An 18,671-nucleotide genomic window follows, 5' to 3' on the forward strand; every position below is an offset into this window, starting at 1 on the left:
CCGAGCTATAAGTCCTTCGAGCCTATATAGAAGAGAACTTGGAGAATGGATTTATTCGACATTCGAAATCTCCAGCCGGCACACCCATTTTCTTCATCAAGAAAAAGGATGGCTCACTTCGTCTGGTGGTAGATTACCGTGGCTTGAATAAAGTTACAATCCGCAATAGGTATGCACTTCCCCTTATCTCAAGTCTTTTAGAACGGATCAATGGTGCCAGGTTCTTCTAAAGATCGACTTACGGGGGGGCCTATAACCTCGTACGGATCCGACTAGGAGATGAATGGAAGACCGCTTTCCGCACTAGATATGGGCACTTCGAGTATACGGTCATGCCGTTCGGCCTCACTAATGCGCCAGCCGTCTTCCAGCACATGGCAAATGATATATTCTGAGATCTCTTGGATGTGTGTCTGATCATCTACTTGGATGATCTACTGGTTTATTCAAAGACCGAAGAAGAGCATGATTCTCATGTACTGTTAGTACTAAAACGACTTCGAGAACATGGTCTTTACGCAAAGCTAGAAAAATGTAGTTTTGGGTGCAACCAGGTGGAATTTCTCAGCTACGTCATTTCCTCAGAAGGCATCTCCATGGACCCAGCTAAGGTCAAGACGGTGGTAGAATGGCAGGCTCCGCGCTCGGTGTGGGATGTGCAATGCTTTTTAGGGTTTGCCAATTTTTACCGGAAGTTTATACAAGATTACTCAAAGCTCGTTCTGCCTCTCACACAACTTACCAGGAAGGGACAATCGTTCGTTTGGTCTGAAGAAGCAGATATGGCTTTTGAGAGTCTGAAAAAGGCATTTACATCGGCTCCAATTCTAGCTCATGTTGATCCGGAACTACCATTCATTATCGAAGCTGACGCATCGGATTTCGCATTGGGGAGCATTCTGTCACAACGGGGTCATGATGAGAAGCTACATCCTATGGCTTTTCACTCACGCAAGTTTGACGCCGCCGAAATCAATTATGAAATTCATGATAAGGAGCTATTGGCAATAGTGAACTCGTTTATGCAATGGAGGCATTTTTTAGAGGGATCCTCTCATCAAGTCACCGTATTCAGTGATCATAAAAACCTTGCCTACTTTCAGGATGCTCGAGTGTTAAATCGACGTCAAGCTCGGTGGGCCCATTTCCTCACGCGTTTCGACTTCAAAATTACATATCATCCGGGGAAGCACCAAGGGAAGATAGATGCATTATCACGGCGTTCGTATCTAACACCGCGTCTCGGCGAGCCGGCTTTTGATAACCAAAAGGAAGTAATCTTGGGACCGGCACAACTGCAAGCAACACAGGTTTTTGGCATGCCCATGGATTCCCATGTTATCAATATCATACGTGCGGACCTGAAGACAGATGCTTTCGCCCAAGCTATACTAGCACAGATTGATCCCTCTCGAGCGTCGTGTTCACAATCACAATCACCAGGTACGGACTATCGGCAATTCAAATACCATGATGGATTACTCTTCTTTAAAGAACTTTTATATGTTCCTAATGGTTCTTGCCGCCTTCGAGTAGTACAAAACTATCATGACACATATACAACTGGGCATTTTGGTAGTACTAAAACATTAGATTTAGTACAACGATCATTATGGTGGCCCCGTATGCGACAATTTGTCGAAGATTTTGTTCGGACTTGTGATACATGCTGCAGAGCGAAAATGCCGAGGCATCACCCCTATGGTTTATTAGAACCATTACCAATTCCAAGCAAGCCATGGCAATCCATTGCTCTCGACTTCATCATAGATCTTCCAGTCTCTAAGGGGTTGAATGCGATTCTAACAGTGGTAGATCGATATACGAAGATGGCTCATTTCTTGCCATGTACTAAGGAAATCTCCAGTGAAGACACCGCCGAAATTGTCATGCGTGAAGTATGTCGGCATCATGGACTCTCCGATAGTATCGTCAGCGATCGTGAACCCCAGTTCGTGTCAAAATTCTGGAAGCACCTTTTTAAAATGCTCAAGGTTACTTGTAACCTCTCCTCCGGTTACCACCCACAAACCGATGGCCAAGCCGAACGAACAAATCAAACGCTGGAGTAGTATTTGGGGTGCTTTCTCAGCTATCATCAAGATAACTGGGTAGATATTCTCCACCTCGCCGAATTTGCCTATAATAACTCTATCCACGCATCGACTAAAGTTTCACCATTTTATGCTTATACGGGATGTCACCCTCGGTGGAGTGTACTTGCAACCCCAGAGGTGTCCATAAATCCTTGCGCGGAGGATCGTTTGGAGCAGTTACGCAAGATACAAGCAGATTTATCTACTCATCTCCAGCAAGCTCAACAAACACACAAGGTGTACGCGGATCGTCATCGACTTCCATCTAGTTTTAACATTGGAGATCGGGTGTGGCTGCTACAACGACACATCAAGACTACTCGCCCATGTGAGAAGTTGGATTATCGGCGATTAGGTCCTTTCCGTATTATCGGGAAGATTAATGATGTCGCTTTTCGTCTCGATCTACCTCCTCAACTTCGGATACATCCGGTGTTTCATAGTTCTCTCCTTGAACCCTATCACGAGAGCACCATCCCAGGACGTATTATACAACCTCCACCCCCGATCGAGCTTGAAGATGAAAGGAAAAATAGATTTGGAGGATCTCAAACATGCTGATCGGAATGTGCGACGAGTAACCGGATGGTCGGATCCAGTCGATGATAACACAAGCTTTGCGGAGGTTGTGTGTGACAACTATGAGGCTCTTGTCCACGAGGGTAGCTTGAATATCATCGAGGCATCTTGATGGAGGAAGCTGAAGTCAACACAAAATATAAAACGGTGGATAAGAAGATCAAGCCAGTTGTGGTTCCGCTACCGGAAGATAGCTGGCAGAAGATGAAGGAAGTTGCTAATGATCCGAGCTTAAGGGATCCAAAGGCAATAGGTCATGTCTTCACCAAAGAGACAAAAGGAAAGCTACAAGTTAGAAGGGAAGATTTCCTTCTCCCCGAAGAGGAGAGAATGTTCCGTAGAATGCTTGAGAGACATGGGAAAGCCTTTGCCTTCTCTCCACAAGAGATTGGATGTGCCGACCCGAAGATGATAGAGCCGATGATGATTTTTATGGTGCCGCATGTACCTTGGAACTTCAACCCGATACCAGTTCCAAGAGCTCACATTCCAATGTTGATTGAGCTTCTAAAGGAGAAGGTTAGGATGGTGTTGAGAATCAAGCTCAACTTGGTCTAGTGTGTGAACTCACCTTGAGAGTGAAGAGACACTCCAACGGTCAAGAGTCACCATTATGTCACCACTTTGTATTCTAGCATTTAGTATGAGTCATAGAATCATATTCTATGACACATAACTTATGAGCTTTCACATTCCCCATGCTCCATGAGGCTTGTAGTTAATGAAGAGAGAGGGTGACTACATAAAGCACCCTCCTCCCACCTTGTATAAGGTTAAGTCTTTCTCCTTTGCTAATATACTTAACCTTGCGTATACTCTGTGTCTCTCTCTCCCTATCTCATACACACACACACACACACACCCATAGTTCACACCCATTCCGCTTCACAAGAATCCATATCTTGATTCTTTACATGGTATTAGAGCGATTTGGTAGCTCGATCTAGCCCATTCGCCTCATCGTGATCGTGTGTTGTGCTCCACGCCGACGACCAAGAACCGGCTCATCGCTATTGTAGCTTCGCTACATAGTTCACATTCGAAGAGAGAAGAAGAAGAAGAAGAAGAATCGACATAATGAATACTCAAATGGGGAGCGCTCTCCTTACCGAGAAGTTGGATCGAAACAACTTCGCATCTTGGGAGTACAAGATGCACCAATACCTTGTCAGACAAGGCTATTGGAGCTACATCAAAGGAGCGCATGAAGACCGACCCGCCGAAGCGGCTCCCGGATACGCGACATGGGAGAAAGCTGCAAGCCGCATGATGTATTGTTTGGTGACATGTGTTCACGACCACATGCTCGGTTACATTCGAGAAGCCAAGACGCCGAAGGAAGCGTGGGAAAATCTACGAAAGATTTTCGCCGCCAACACGACCGCAAGGAAGCTTCAACTTCACCAAGAGTTGAACAACATTCAACAAAGGGACATGTCCATCACGACATACACCTTGAAAATCAAGGAACTTTGCGACTCGCTCGGCTCAATAAGCATAAGTATAGATGATGATGAGATGGTGCAAATATGCCTCGACGGCCTCGCACCATGGTTCGGCGTGATGCGAACCGCCGTTCTAGCACGGGAGAAATCTCCCTCCTTCGAGCTCCAATCAATGCTATTGGTCGAAGAAAACCACGTGCGTACAAGGAGCAATGAGTCGGAAGGCCACATGCTCTACGCGCACTCTAATGGAGGAAGAGGACGTGGACGAGCGAGAGGCCGATTCGGCCAAGGACAAGGCGGACGAGGTCCGACCTACGACAACAACTCCCAATTTCGGCCGCAAAACGGAGGCCAACGAGGAACCTTCGCGAGAAGGAGGAGCTTCCACTCCGGCCCGAGCCGTCAAAACGCAACCGAATGCGGATATTGCAGAAAGCTCGGCCTCCACGAAGAAGAGTGCCGAAAGAAGATGAGTGAATCGGCTTCCACAAGCCGACAACTCACGAATTACGCGCAGAATTCCGACTCCGACTACGAGGATCGTGGCGGAATGTATGCATACAACTCCAACCGTGGCGGAATGTTCATGATGAAACATAGAGCAAAGTCTATGTCGGCCTCTACCTCAACTAGTGCCCTCAATCCGGAGGACGTATGGTTTGTTGACTCCGGAGCCTCAAACCATATGACATCCCACAAAGAATGGTTTCTCGAACTTCGAGAGCCGGAGCAACCCGGTTATGTCGAAACCGGAGATGACACTACGCACCCGATTCGGCACATCGGCAATGTTCCATTCGGCAAAAGAGGTAAGCAAACATACATTAAAAATGTCTTGCATGTACCCACCATCACAAAGAATTTGGTCTCGGTCGGCCAAATGGTTGAGCAAGGGATGCAAGTACGATTCGACCAAGAAGGGTGTTTTATCGAAAAAGAAGGCCGAATCATCGCACGTGGTAGAAGAGAGCGCCGGATGTTCATTCTTGATTCGCTCGAGATGAAATCCGCCATGTTCGCGAAAAGCACGAAAGCCGAATCCGACATAGAGCTATGGCATAAGCGAATCGGCCACATCAATCTCAACAAACTCAAAGCAATGAAATCGAAAGGAGTCGCCATCGGACTCCCGACATTCAAAGAGAAGGAGATTGAAGGTGTATGCGAAGCGTGCCAATTCGGCAAGCAACACCGACACCCATTTCCGAAGGAGTGGAATGTGAGCAAAGGCGTACTCGACGTAATTCATTCCGATGTATGGGGTCCGGCTCAAACGGCGACATTCGGCGGATGCCGATATTACGTGCTCTTCATCGAAGACTTTTCTAGGCACACTTGGATCTACCCGATGTGGCAAAAGAGCGAGAATGAAGTTGAGAAAGCCACGGGCCGACATGTACGATGCCTTCGATCGGATGGTGGCAAGGAGTACTTCTCGGATGATTTCACGACGTATCTCCAAAAGGAAGGAATTCGACGAGAATTCACTTGCCGACACACTCCGCAACAAAACAGAGTAACCGAGCGCAAAAATCGGCAAATCCTCGAAGTAGTGCGGGCCATGATGAACGAGAAGCATATGCCCAAGTCATATTGGGCCGAAGCGGCAAATACGTCCGTCTACCTAATGAACCGGTGCACAACATCCGGCGTGCACGAGGTCACTCCGCGCGAAAGATTCTTCGGAAAGAAGCCGAACCTATCACATGTTCAGATATTCGGCTCCAATGTGTACGTGCACATCCCCGACGAGAAGCGTCAAAAGCTTGACCCGAAGTCGGAGAAATGTATCCTCGTAGGATACTCACTGGAGCAAAAGGGGTACAAGTGCTATAACCCCTCAACTCGAATATCTCGGGTAAGTCGAGACGTCGTCTTTGACGAGTCCGCATCCTGGTACGCACCAGTGACAGCTTCGACTCCGACCCTGCTCGACCCGGCATCCACCGAACAAGAGATAGAGGATGAAGATCACCTTACGCGCATATTCGAAGAAAGTCCTATCACGACCCGACTGAGCGGACCACAAGAACCTTTGAGTGATCAAAGCACATCACGGCCTAGCCCGAAGATGGACAAAGGCAAGGCGAAAATGGCGGAATATGAAGACGATCGCTTCGACGACGATGAATCGACTCACTCACTCGACAGTGAGTTCGGTGGTTTCGAGGTACCAATCGGAGCTAAGAAAGCCCTCATCTCTGCAAATGAAAAACTCCGCCGATCCACCCGTGAAAAGAACCCCGTAAGCCGATTCGGCTACAACGATTATATGGCGTACCATTACGCCTTTATGATGAAGGTAGCGACAGTACAGGAACCGGAAACCTTTTAGGAAGCCGCGAAGGACCCGTGATGGATCGAAGCAATGAACGAGGAGATGCAGGCACTACGGAAGAACGAGACGTGGGATCTCGTTCCCACCTCACCACACAAAAAGGCGATGGGATGCAGATGGATCTACAAGGTGAAGTATAACGCTGATGGCTCCGTAAACCGCTACAAAGCTCGACTCGTAGCGAAAGGATATGCCCAAACGCATGGAGTTGACTACGAGGAGACCTTTGCCCCGGTGGGAAAAGATGACGATGGTACGGACCGTAATTGCGCTTGCCGCGGCGAAAGGGTGGCACCTCCATCAAATGGACGTCAAGAACGCCTTTCTACAAGGCGAATTAGACGAGGAGGTGTACATGATCCAACCACCCGACTTCAACTCGAGCACCCATTCGAAAGTCGTATGCTGACTCAAGAAGCCACTCTACGGCCTCAAGCAAGCACCGCGTGCTTGGCATTCGAAGATAACGCAATATCTTCATCAAATCGGCTTTCGTATGTCAAAATCGGACAACTCCATCTACATACGAAGCGATTCTGCAAGTCCGATCGTCATCATTTTATATGTGGATGACCTAGTCATTGGAGGTGAGCATCTCGTCGAAATCGATAAAATCAAATTCCTCCTTTTTGACAAGTTCGAGATGACGGACATGAAGGAGCTCCACTACTTCCTCGGCATCGAGGTAATTCGGACTCCGACCGGAATCATGATCTCTCAATGACGCTACATCCTCAACTTGTTATACAAGTTCGGGATGGCTGAGTGCAAATCCATGGCAACCCCACTCGATCGCAATCTCAAACTAGATGCGAACTCTGACACCAAAGTGTGTGAGCCGATTCAGTATCGGCAACTCATCGGGAGTCTCATCTACCTCACGATCACACGACCCGATCTTAGTTATCCAATCGGTCTCCTTAGCCAATTCATGCAAACACCGCGTGATACTCACTTGGATTGCGCTAAGCGAGTTCTACGATACGTGAGCGGCACAATGGATTGTGGCATCCTCTACAAGACCGCGATGCCAATACGACTTGAGGGGTACACAGACGCCGATTGGGCTGGTTACAAAGTTGATAGAAGATCAACCTCCGGATTTGTTTTCTCCCTTGGCAGCGGAGCAATATCCTGGAGTAGCAAGAAGTAGCCCACCGTCGCTCTTTCGAGTACGGAGGCGGAATACAAGGGCGCAGCCGTAGCTGCGTGTGAAGCTGTATGGCTCAAGAGGATTTTGAAGGATCTGGGCGTACCCATCAAAGGATCCGGCTTCCCTTTACTGCGACAACATGAGCAGTATCTATTTGGCTCGGAACCCGGTGTTTCATGCGCGGACAAAGCACATCGAAGTGCATTATCACTTCATCCGAGAGCGCGTTCTGGCTGGCGATGTCAACCTACAACACATTAGCACCAATCTTCAAACGGCCGACATCTTCACCAAAGCCTTAGGAGCCGACCAGCTATGGCAATTCATGACCAATCTCGGATTGACGATCCCTGACCTGCCAAGCTTGAGGGGGAGTACTGAAGACACTATGCAATAACGCGTGGATTCCGCAACCACGCAACGAAGTAGCGAAGAGCCGATCTACCGCGCAAAGCCGCGAAGAAAGCCGCAAGCCGAAGCACAAACTTCGCAACTACGCACGCAAGCCGAAGCACAGACTTCGCAACTACGCACGCAAGCCGAAGCACAACACTGATTCCGTAACTCCGCATAAAGCGAGCCGACGCAGACTCCGGTACGCGAGTTGAAGCGGATTTCGGATACCGTCTGAAACCGACCCGACTTGAGCTTGAGGGGGCGTGTTGAGAATCAAGCTCAAATTGTTCTAGTGTGTGAACTCACCTTGAGAGTGAAGAGACACTCCAATGGTCAAGAGTCACCATTATGTCACCACTTTGTATTCTAGCATTTAGTATGAGTCATAGAATCATATGCTATGTCACATAACTTATGAGCTTTCACATTCCCCATGCTCCATGAAGCTTGTAGTTAATGAAGAGAGAGGGTGACTACATAAAGCACCCTCCTCCCACCTTGTATAAGGTTGAGTCTTTCTCCTTTGCTAATATACTTAACCTTGCGTATACTCTGTGTCTCTCTCTCCCTATCTCACACCCATTCCGAGAGTTCACACCCATTCCGCTTCACAAGAATCCATCTCTTGATTCTTTACAAATGGGAAGTCTTGAGCCATCCAATGGTCCCTACTCTAATAGATGGTTTACGGTGCCGAAGAAGCCATCGATAGTAGAGACATAACAACAATGAGGACGCCGATCGGGTTGGTAAGGATGTGCACCTTACCCCAAGGTGCAACAAATTCCGTAGCCCACATGGTAAATGCCATGAATAAAGTGTTGAGGGATTGCATCCCCGATATCACAATGCCCTTCTTAGATGATATTCCAATCAAAGGATGCTTGGTGGAAGAAAAAGATGAATCGAAAGTTGAAGATGGCTGCCAAAGATTTGTCATCGATCATATAAAGGATAGCGAGAAGGTGTTGCAAAAGCTTGAGGATGCGAATCTCATGTTTTCGGGAGAGAAGTCTGCATTCGGTCAACCAGAAATATTGGTAGTAGGACACTTATGTGGGTCTTATGGCCGGAAGCCATCTCCATCCAAGGTGAACGCTATTCAAGAGATGAAAGAAGAATGTGTGTCTCAAATGGAGGTGCGTAGATTCTTGGGAGCATGCGCATTCTATCACATATGGATTCCACATTATGCCCATGTCGCTGAACCATTGTATGGACTATTAAAGAAAAGGAAGAAGTTCGAATGGGAAGATGAGCATACCTACGCGATTCGAAAGCTAAAGAAACTATTATTGGGAGCTCCAGCACTACACAAAGCCGACTACACCGATGGTACCCCGATATATGTGATGGTGGATATGAGCCCAACCGGAATTGGATGGGTGAAAAACCAAGAAGACAAAGAAAAGAATCGGTATGCAATCTGATTCGGTGCGAAGGTGTTAACCGAAAGATAAAGGAAGTATGCCAAGTACAGAGAGAGCTATGGGGAATAGTATCCGCGGTTAAAACTGATCGTGATTACCTTATAGGAACAGAGGTCATAATCGAAACTGATTGTCTACCTATTCTCGGAATGATATCCGGTTGTGCTACACCGGATATTGCTATGCTGCGATGGATTGCCTATATCAAGTCCCTCAACCCCGACATTCGGCATATAAATGGAAAGCATAATGTGGTGGCCGATATGTTGTCAAGGGGGAGGTATGAGGGTGAAGAAGATTTGCACTCCGACGAAGAGGATGTTGGCCTGAACTTCTTTACGGTTTCTTGTGCTCGGGTGCTAGTAGTGTTCAAAGTAGAAGATTATGAGGGTGAATTCATTGAAATTGGCAAATACTTAAGCTCTCTTACAAAAGATGAATCATGGTCAAAGGAAGACTTCTACCGAATTAGGAAGAAGGTCTACAAGTTCTTCCTCAAAGAAGGACATCTATGGATGTTTCCGAAGAAGAAGAATGGAACTCCACTTCGAGTGGTGTGCAAGAAATAGGATCAACAAACTCTAATTGTTGAATTTCATGATAGTGTGTGGGCAGGTCATCGTGGTATATGGGCAACATTTACAAAGCTCAAGGAAAAGTATTGGTGGCCGGGTGTTTACAAAGATGTAGCAAGCTATGTTGAAACATGTGAGCAATGCCAATTATACTCGAATATTCAACATAGGGATGAACTTCATCCGACATATCCATTGTCAATGCACTATAAGTGGTTGGTAGACATAGTGGTTATGCCAATGGGATTGGGGCAAATGAAACATCTCGTGCTAGCAAGAGAGGATCTCACCAACCAAGTAGAAGGACGGGAGCTAAGGAATAAAACAACTTCAGCGGTTTGTAAGTTTCTCCTTGAAGATGTTATTTGTCGATATGGATGTGTTGGCAAAATAGTAGCCGATAGGGGAGAATTAGATGCGAATGAAGCTAAAGAGTTCTTTTCAAGAATATGCGTCAAATTATCGCTCACCATGGCGTACAACTCGGACGCAAATGGGAAGGTGGAACGAGGACATTGTCCAATTGTAAAAGCTCTAGCAAAGGCTTGCGATGGCAAGATGGGAATTTGGCCACGATTACTACCTTATGCATTGTGGGCAGATAGAACTACACATAGCACGACTACGGGATATATGCCCGCCGAACTCATATTAGGACAAAAACCAATAATGCCTATTGAGCAAAGTGTTGCTTTGTGGACGTCTTTGCCATGGCAAGAGGAAATGAGTCGGGAAGACTTGCTAGCCACGAGGATTCAACAATTAGAACGAAGGCCCGAAGATGTCGAGTTGGCAATAGAATGGTTGCGCCAGGCTCGATTGAAGAACAAGGAGAATTTTGATAGGAAGCATCGTCTTCGACAAAGAAAAATTGAAGAAGGAGATTGGGTTCTTGTCTATGATAGTAGTCTCGATAATCAATATAACACTGCTTGAAAGTTCGCAAAACGATGGTTTGGCCCGTATATGGTCAAGAAAATAGAAAGCAATGCAACCTATTTTTTTGTGGAGTTAGATGGAACTCGACTTGCTTTGCCGATAGCAGGGAAGAGGATCAAGATCTTTAAGAGAAGAGAAGCTCCAAATCTTGAGATCGAAGATCTAGATGATGTATCCTCGAACATCGAGGTTGAAGAAGAGTAATTAAAAAAGAGGAACCTCACCACAATTGGCACATACCGGTGGATGTGCAGGTTTGGTGGGGGTGAATGTCATGTGGTTTTTCACACACGATATGAAAACTAATAAAATAATTATTTATGATTAGCTTAATATATGGATATGGGAAGATAGATGTGTTCAAGAGCTTTATAGCGTATTTTACTACGCATAAAACGGATAAACAAATATCAAGTTATGTGAGTGTGAAGTTTGAAGAAAAGAAAAGAAAAGACAAAACTGTGAGATATCCCACATAGATAGGACAACATTGGAACCCAGAATATATAAGGGAAACCAAAACATATTTATTCTATCAATGTGTGGAGCATAGAATGTTTAAGGTGACTTGGGCTACACTATATGGTGTGTATGCTTCGGGCGTACGCGCGTGTGCATAGTTGCATGGACGTTTTCAGACGTATGCGCATGGACTTCTTCGGATGAACGCGCGTGCAAGTTTCGGGCGTACGCGCGTGTGCATAGTTGCATGGACGTTTTCAGACGTATGCGCGCATGGACTTCTTCGGATGAACGCGCGTGCAAGTTTCGGGCGTACGCATGGACGTTTCAGATGGATGCGTATGTGCGGATGAGCGCGCGGACGCGTGTGTGGGCACGCGCGCATGCGTGGATGCGTACACTACGGCGCAATCAAGAATTTTGCGCGCGGATGCGTACACGACATACGCGCGCATGGACGTCTTCGGATGTATGCACGTGTGCAAGTTTCGGGCGTATGCGTGGACGTTTCGGACGGACGCGTATGTGCGGACGAGCGCGCGGACGCGTTGATGCGTACACTACGGTGCGGTCGAGAATTTTGCGCGCGGATGCGTACACGGTGCGGGTTGGACGTGTGCGCGCGTGGATGCGTACACTATTGCGCGGTCGGGACTTTTGCGCGCGGACACGTCTACGGTTTGGTTGCGACACATGTACGGATTGTGCACGGGCTAAACTTTATGGATGTTTGTGTCATTTGGCCGAATTGTACGGACAATCGCATGCAACCAAAAGCCAAGGCCATGCAACTAAAAGTAAAAGGCATGCATCTAAAAATGGAAGCATGCAACTAAAAGCAAAGGCCATGCAACTAAAAATAGAGGCCATCCAACTAAAAGTGGGCATGCAAAGTAACATTGGGAAGGAGGATCAACGAGGAGCTTGATATATGTCCCATTTTTTCCCTCCTAGTTTTTTCTTTTCCCCTTTTTTTCTTCTTCCCTCTCGGATTCGAGAAACAAATTATCTCACATATTGATATCAAACTCCTGGCTTTGTTTACTTGATCTTTCTTGTCAAAAATTATCTCTGGTATTCATATCGGACCACTCCTTGCATGGTTGTTGGCTCCTTTCTTTGAAAAATTAATCTCTCATTTCCATACCCAACCCATTGTTACACGATTCTGAAATTACAAAGAATCGATTTTCTTTTGCATTAAACTAATGATTTGTCTCTCTCACTTGTCTTATGCTTAAAACTTGCTTGTGTTGTACATGTTGCTCTAAATCCTTCTAGTCTAGAACCCCGACGGTTCCGTCTCACGATCCGCACATAGTGATGGATTTTCACGACAGCGTGGATATACCCGATGAAGAAGAAGAGAGAAGTGCTCCGCAAGCAAAGGCCTCCTTGACATAATCCACTCGGACGTATGGGGACCGGCTCAAACACCGACGCTCAGCGGATGCCGCTACTATGTCACCTTCATCGACGACCACTCGCGCTACGCGTGGATATACCCGATGAAGAAGAAGAGAGAAGTGCTCTCCCACTTTTAAAGGCTCAAAAGCCAAGTGGAGAAAGAAACCGGTCGGCACATTCGATGCCTACGATCGGACGGAGGAAAGGAGTACTTCTCTGACGAGTTCACCTCCTACCTCCAAGGTGAAGGCATTCGTAGAGAATTCTCATGCCGACACACTCCCCAACAAAATGGAGTCGCCGAAAGGAAGAATCGGCAAATACTTGAGGTAGCACGCACCATGATGCATGAGAAGCACATGCCGAATTTCTATTGAGCCGAAGCGGCATCCACGGCCGTCTATCTCATGAACCGGTGCACCACCAATGGAGTCCATGAGCTAACTCCATACGAGCTCCTCGTCGGATGGAAGCCTATCCTCTCGCACCTCAAGGTGTTCGGAAGCATTGCGAATGTACGCATCCCGAACGAAAGTCGAGAGAAGGCCGACGCGAAGTCGGAAGAATGTATCCTCATAGGATATTTGTCCGTGAAAAAGGCGTACAAGTGCTTCAACCCTTCGACCCGAGTGGTGCGGATAAGTCGCGACGTCGTTTTCGACGAATTGGCATCTTGGTATAAGCCCGATGCGACTCCATCCGACCCGATCGAGGAAGAGTTGAATGCCAACTCGGATGACGAAATTTGACCAAGTCCTCCACCGAAGGACAATCCAAGCTCTACTGAGCTAATTGGCTCACAAGAGCCTCCACGCGATGAAAACACGTCGCAGCCAAGTCCGACATCGGACAAAGGCAAAGGTAAGATGCCCAAATACAAAGTCGAGGTCCACCTCGACGACCGTGATTCGGATGATTTGGCTCGCTCACTAGACAGTGAGTTCGGTGTACCCATCATGAGGACACCCGGAATAAAGAAGGCGCTCACATCGACAAACGAGAAACTCCGCCGCTCATCACGAGCGAAGACCCAAGTCACTCGTTACGCCTACAACGAGTATCTGGCCCATCACTATGCCCTTGCGATGAAGGTAGTGGCCGAACAAGAGCCCGAGGATCCAAGCCTTCTTCACAGGCTTGAGGGGGAGAATAAGTTGCGGAGAGCCGCGCAACGAAGCTGCGAAGACGCGAAGAAAGCTGCACCGATGCCGACGAAGCCGAAGGAAGCTAAACCGGATGTTGGACGCCTCACACTTGAGCTTGAGGGGGCGTGTTGAGATATCAAGCTCAACTAGTTTAATCTAGTTAGTCAACACATGTAACTTAGTAGTTACCTAGATCGAATCTAGTTAATGTGTTGACCTTAAGCCTTTAAATAGGACCTTGTACTTAAGTGGGATATTCTAGATCCTCCACTCCTTAATACATTTAATGTAGGACTTACACATAAGTACCTATGTTCTACCCACACATGTGCACCCTTGCACATGGGTTGTATATATACCTCATTGTGGGTATTTTTGTATGTGATGACACTTTTCAATATAGTCAATCATCCCCCATTTATCTTCATGTTCATAAGTGTAACTTCCTCTCTCTCTCTCTCTCTCTCTCTCTTCCTCTCACACACTCTCACGTGCATATCATACTAATCTTCCGCTGCTTAACGTAACCATATAATTAGTCTCTAATTAACCCTGGTTAATTACCTAATTACTTAACACCTGTCATAGAAACATTCTTCAGGAGATACATGTACTCCAAATGTTATGCATCTATTTAGAATATAGTTTGTTGTGTTTATAGCTTCAGCCTAGTAATAAAATGGCATATTTTTTTCAGTCATCAAGGCTCTTCCTATGTTTACCAAAGTTTAGGTTTTCCTCTTAGCCACTCCATTTTGCTGTGGAGTATATCTACATGTGAACTGTCTCCTTATTCCTTGATTGCGTAGAAAATCAGAGAATTCATATGGGAAGTATTCTCCTTCTCCATCACACCTTAAACATTTTATTCTAGTTCCAACCTGCTTTTCTACCATGCATTTGAACTTACAAAAACACTCAAATACTTCACTCTTCTCTTTCATGAAGTAAACCCATGCTTTCCATGAGCAATCATCAATGAATGTTACATAAAACTTGCAACCACCAATTGAGGCATTTTTTGTAGGTCCCATACATCTGTATGTACCAAATCCAATAGGTTTTTGCTTATATGTCCTTCATGAGGGAAAGGCAACCTGTTTTTCTTTCCATATTGACATGCTTCACATATTTTGCTCATCTCACAATCTTTCAACTTCGGCAGTCCAGCCACTACATTTTTTCTCAACATATTTTGCAAGGTTTGCATACTTATGTGTCCTATTCATTTATGTCACATATGAGATTACATTCATTCCTTCTGCAAGCATGGTTGTAATCTTTTTAGGCATATCCACATCTAAAAGAAACATTCTTCCTGGGCGTTTTCCATTTGCAATAAGCTTTCCATGTTTTAGGCATATCCACCCACTTTACTTGCATTCCTGGCTCTACTATCTGTCCAACAGAAATCAGGTTTTTGCAAGATTTGGAACATGCATAACATTCAACATATACTTTGTTTTTCCTCTTTCTTCCCACAATGGAATATCTCCAACATGCTCGATTGTATGAGTAGTATTATCACATGTTTGTACATAACTAGGAATCTTTGGTTCTCTTAAACTTTCAAACCAGCTTGCATGTCCGGTCATATGATTAGATGCCCTAGAATCTACATACCACATATAATATTCATTAGATCTATCTGAACTTTCAGCCATTGTTGTTGTCTCATGTTTCATAAGAAAAGCACCCTCTTTGTCACCGTTTTCACTAGTTGAAGCATAGTTATTTTATTGTCTCTTCCCACTTTTTTCATCATTTTGCTTTTTATAACATTCAGCCTGTGTATGGCCTAGTTTTCCACAATACCAACAACCATCATCACTCAAAAAACTTTTCTTAGCTCTGCCTCGATTGTTCCCCTGCCTTTGATGTTATTTCTTCCACTTATTGTGTGTTGTCCTCTTCCTTAATAATTATTATCGGTTCTAGTTTCTTTCTTCCACTACAAGCATTGAAACCAGATCTACAAAACTTGGGATACTATCCCTTGTGAGGATGGAAGTTTTGAAGCTTTTATATTGCAGTCCTAAGCCTATTAAGCATACTTCTACTTTATCATCATCTTCTACCTTCACATTAATAGAAGCAAGTGATTCACATATGCTCTTTATTTTCAGAGCATACTCATTGACGAACATCTTACCTTTTTCCAAGGTATTTAGTTCAGTCTTGAACTAAAGTTTTCTTGCCTTTATATTTACTTCAAACAGTTTCGCCAAACTATCCCAAGCTTATTTTGGAAGCAAAGCATCTTGTATATGTCCAAGCATTGAATCTGAGATGCTAAGTGACAGCCAATGCAATACTTTTCTTGCCCCTTGATTCCAACCTTTAAATGCTTTGATTTGTGCAACAGTTGTATTTTCTTCAAGGATCTCTGGAGCCTCTTCTAGGTCTCCTTCAATGTAATCCCAATATCCTTTTCCCATCAGGAAATTTGTCATTCTGAATTTCCACGTTGGGAAATTGTTTTTATCTAGTTTTTCTATGACTATTTGGCTTCCATTTTCAACAACCATCTCTCTTCCAATTTAGGGCTTTAGCTACGATTAACTTCAACAAGCAGTTCTCTGATTTAGATAAGCAACCAGAGAAATCTTCTTAGATCTGTACATTCTATTCTTCTTTACTAGCAATTGCGCTCTGATACCATGTTAAGAAAGTGTTACAGTTCTTCTTTGTGCAACAACGGATCCTGATGTGCAGGATCGTTTAGGTTTCAAGGAAGAGAGAAAGGGGGAAGGAGACTCACCTCTGTAGTAGCCCAAAACGTTCTTTTTCATTACTTAGAGAAAAAACCTCTCTCGTTTGTTTTCTTACTTCACTCTCCTACTCACTCTTACTTTTTACCTAAGTATATAAGTGACTTACATATTCAGCTAATTAGTTGTGAGTAGCTAAATAGTTGTTTTACCTATATATGTAATAGTAGCTAATTTCCTAATAGCTACTATAGAATATCTCAATTACCAATACGCATCATATTCTTTTGTTGAGATTCTTTCTTAACACTAACTGGTAGAAAATGGAACCCATGGGATTAAGGCAAGTTATTGTATTCTATATACAATGTCCTAACTACTAGACCATGGAACCCACAAAACGTCAACTTTTAGAGTTCCATCAACACGCTCTTATTTCTCTCTTGAATCTATAGGAATGCCAACCAAGGTTCAAATAGGACCTAGTGGATAAACCAATGCAAATCTGAAATTGAGGTTCCACAGAGACTTGAACTCGGGTTACTGGATTCAGAGTCCAATGTCCTAACCGCTAGACCATGGAACCCACAAGCGTCAACTTTAAATTGAGTTCCATCATATGGAACACACTCTTATTTCTCTCTTGAATCTATAAGAATGCCACCCAAAGTTCAAATAGGACCTAAGGGATACAACATTGCAAAGCTAAAATAAAGGTTCCACCGAGACTTGAACTCAGGTTACTGGATTCAGAGTCCAATGTCCTAACCGCTAGACCATGGAAGCCACAAACGTCAATTTTAATAGTTCCATCATATGCAACACACTCTTATTTATCTCTTGAATCTATAGGAATGCCAACCAAGGTTCAAATAGGACCTAGGGGATACACCATTCCAAAGTTGAAATTGACGTTCCACCGAGACTTGAACTTGGGTTAGTGGATTCAGAGTCCAATGTCCTAACTGTTAGACCATGGAACCCATGCAATTAAAGAGAGTTATTGGAATCTGTATACAATGTCCTAAATGACCATGGAACCCACAAGCGTCAACTTTAAGAGTTCCATCATATGCAACACGCTCTTATTTATCTCTTGAATCTACAGGAATGCCAACCAAGGTTCAAATAGGAAGTAGGGGATACAACACTGCAAAGATCAAATTGAGGTTTCACCGAGGCTTGAACTCGGGTTACTAGATTCAGAGTCCAATGTCTTAACCGCTAGACCATGGAACCCATGGGATTAAAGAAGGTTATTGTATTCTATATACAATGTCCTTACTGCTAAACCATGGAATCCACAAGCGTCAACTTTAAGAGTTCCATCATATGCAACAAGCTTTTACTTCTCTCTTGAATCTAGAGGAATGCCAACAAAGGTTCAAATAGGACCTAGGGGATACAACATTGAAAAGCCGAAATTGAGGTTCCACCGAGACTTGAACTCGGGTTATTGGATTCAAAGTCCAATGTCCTAACCACTAGACCATGGAACCCATGGGATTAAGGTAATTGGATTATGTATACATTGTCCTAACTACTAGAGCATGGAACCTACAAGTGACAACTTTAAGAGTTCCATCATATGCAACACACTCTTATTTCTCTCTTGAATCTATAGGAATGCCAACCAGGGTTCAAATAGGACCTAGGGGATACAACATTGCAAAGCTAAAATTAAGATTCCACCAAGACTTGAACTCAGGTTACTGGATTCAGAGTCGAATGTCCTAACCGCTAGACCATGGATCCCACAAGCGTCAACTTTAAGAGTTCCACCATATGCAACATGGTCTTATTTCTCTCTTGAATCTATAGGAATGCCAACCAAGGTTGAGATAGGACCTAGGGGATACAACATTGCAAAGCTGAAAGTGAGGTTCCACCGAGACTTGAACTCGGGTTACTGGATTCAGAGTCCAATGTCCTAACCGCTAGACCATGGAACCCATGGAATTAAGGAAAGTTATTGTATTCTAATTTTGACAC

General features: G+C 44.9%; 5 non-coding genes across 5 annotated transcripts; all 5 read right to left on the minus strand.

Moving 5' to 3' along the window:
• Nucleotides 1–17,193: 17,193 nt before the first annotated feature.
• Nucleotides 17,194–17,265, minus strand: TRNAQ-CUG (transfer RNA glutamine (anticodon CUG)). Its single transcript has one exon. It is a non-coding gene; the product is annotated as a tRNA-Gln (tRNA).
• A 128-nt stretch (nucleotides 17,266–17,393) lies between these two features.
• Nucleotides 17,394–17,466, minus strand: TRNAQ-CUG (transfer RNA glutamine (anticodon CUG)). Its single transcript has one exon. It is a non-coding gene; the product is annotated as a tRNA-Gln (tRNA).
• Nucleotides 17,467–17,846: 380 nt separating this feature from the next.
• Nucleotides 17,847–17,918, minus strand: TRNAQ-CUG (transfer RNA glutamine (anticodon CUG)). The gene has a single exon. It is a non-coding gene; the product is annotated as a tRNA-Gln (tRNA).
• A 188-nt stretch (nucleotides 17,919–18,106) lies between these two features.
• On the minus strand, nucleotides 18,107–18,178 carry TRNAQ-UUG (transfer RNA glutamine (anticodon UUG)). The gene has a single exon. It is a non-coding gene; the product is annotated as a tRNA-Gln (tRNA).
• A 381-nt stretch (nucleotides 18,179–18,559) lies between these two features.
• TRNAQ-CUG (transfer RNA glutamine (anticodon CUG)) lies at nucleotides 18,560–18,631 on the minus strand. The gene has a single exon. It is a non-coding gene; the product is annotated as a tRNA-Gln (tRNA).
• Nucleotides 18,632–18,671: the final 40 nt, after the last annotated feature.

This window comes from Azolla caroliniana, unplaced genomic scaffold, assembly GCF_043228905.1.
Source record: "Azolla caroliniana isolate FFs.n. ecotype wild unplaced genomic scaffold, voAzoCaro1.0.p SCAF_1, whole genome shotgun sequence".
Classification (NCBI taxonomy): domain Eukaryota; kingdom Viridiplantae; phylum Streptophyta; class Polypodiopsida; order Salviniales; family Salviniaceae; genus Azolla; species Azolla caroliniana.